Source organism: Silurus meridionalis, chromosome 13 (genome assembly GCF_014805685.1).
Source record: "Silurus meridionalis isolate SWU-2019-XX chromosome 13, ASM1480568v1, whole genome shotgun sequence".
NCBI lineage: Eukaryota > Metazoa > Chordata > Actinopteri > Siluriformes > Siluridae > Silurus > Silurus meridionalis.
Window position 1 is genome coordinate 909,179 of NC_060896.1, and position 2,006 is coordinate 911,184.

At 42.6% G+C, this 2,006-nt stretch overlaps 1 protein-coding gene across 1 annotated transcript in view; it reads right to left on the reverse strand.

Moving 5' to 3' along the window:
* Nucleotides 1-1,095: 1,095 nt before the first annotated feature.
* pde8a (phosphodiesterase 8A) overlaps nt 1,096-2,006 on the reverse strand; it is a 47,671-nt gene continuing 46,760 nt past the window's right edge. Inside the window, exon 23 of the mRNA XM_046863784.1 lies at nt 1,096-2,006. This exon is cut by the window's right edge and continues 1,252 nt beyond it. The gene's annotated coding sequence lies outside the window, so the exon portion shown is untranslated.

A 2,006-nucleotide genomic window follows, 5' to 3' on the forward strand; every position in this document is an offset into this window, starting at 1 on the left:
TCTAATCTCTCCATTCTCTCCCCAGTCTCTAATCTCCATTTTCTCCCCAGTCTCTAATCTCTCCATTTTCTCCTGAGTCTCTCTCCAATCTCCATTTTCTCCTGAGTCTCTCTAATCTCTCCATTCTCTCCCCAGTCTCTCTGTAATCTCTCCATTCTCTCCCCAGTCTCTCTAATCTCTCCATTTTCTCCTGAGTCTCTCTAATCTCTCCATTCTCTCCCCAGTTTCTCTGTAATCTCTCCAGTCTCTCTCTAATCTCTCCAGTCCCTCTCTAATCTCTCCATTCTCTCCTCAGTCTTAATATAATCTCTCCAGTCTCTCTTTAATGTTTCCATTTATTCCCCAGTCTCTCTCTAATCTCACCAGTCTCTCTCTAATCTCTCAATTCTCTCCGCAGTCTCTCTCTAATCTCTCAATTCTCTTCCTAGCATCTTTCTAATATTTCCATTCTCTCTCTAATCTCTCCATTCTCCACAGTCTCTTGATTCTACATTTACAGCATGTGGTAGACACCCTTATCCAGAGCGACTTACATTTTGTCAGTCTGTTACTGTTTTCTCTGTTCCCTCACCAGTTAATCTCTTACTAGTCTCTCTCTCTCTCTCTCTCTCTCTCTCTCTCTCTCTCTCTCTCTCGTGTTAGAATAGAAACAGCAAAGTCCAACATAGTTACCTCTGACTGTTAAACAGCACTAACACTGGAGACGCCTTCCATACATCTTACACACACACACACACACACACACACACACACACACACACACACACACAATCCCGGTGTCTGGTAGTCTGGTAGAATGATGTGTGTAGAACAAACACTCCAACAGTGGACTTCTCTTTTAGAGGAACTACACCCATAAAACTAGAACAGTAAAAGCTCATTTAGATCATAAACAATGGAAGAAAATTGCCACCAATTTATCACTCTCACTTCAAACGTTATTTTTCTTACACACTTAGAACATAAAGTTCTATAAAAGTGTGTGAGCTTTTCCTTTTTATTATCACTCTACAAGCCCCACCCTCCACCTTTAGGCCACACCCCCAGAGTCTGATTCTGCTGGTGAACTCAGATTAAAGAAGGTCAAACAGACACTGAGAGAAAACTCCTTTATATTCTGCATTTCAGAATAAAATTTCGCTTTACACCCATAACATGTGACACAGATCTGTGTAGCTTCATCATCATCATCATCATCGTTCCCTCGTCTTCCTCCTCAGCTGCTGTTTTATTTTTTTTTCCAGTGTAAAATTCAGAGTCAATACAAAAATATGGAGCTTTACACAACGTTCTGTTACAGCGGTGTGTTATTACAAACGTGTCCGGCTGTCCGCCGCAGTGAGACAGGCGTCCGCCGCAGTGAGACAGGCGTCCGCCGCAGTGAGACAGGCGTCCGCCGCAGTGAGACAGGTGGGCTGTGCTGTATAAATAGCGTATAAAATAAGGCAGTCTCTTCAGTAGGATAAACCGGATACAAAAACCCTCACTGAGAAAAAAAATCATTCAAGTCCAAAAACATGGTTCATGTTTCATAGATTCTCGCCATGCTGCAACACTCTGCCTTCCCATGAGGCTCTGGAGAGACACCCACCCACACCCAAACCCACACACACATCCACACACACATCCACACACACTCCGTCGTTCACATCTGATTAGGCATGTGCCAAAATTCATATCCCTCCAATTACCTGAACATTACGTGACTGTAAACAATAAACAAATCACAACAGCGCATCAGAACTTCACCTGGAATGACGGAAAGAAGAGAAAGAAATGAAGAGTGCAGGAAAAGACGACAGCATTTTAGTGCCACCTTAAGAAATGTAATATAGATTACGAGAATAAATCGTTTATCACGTCACTGTTTAACTCTTTCAGGGTCGATTTCTTTGATCCTCCTCCTCATGGTCTCTCCAAAAACAGCGTTTCCTTTTCGAATAGCGTGAAGATGGAACCATGGAAACCATACAGACTGCACAAAATAGACAACTTCCTCAATGTTT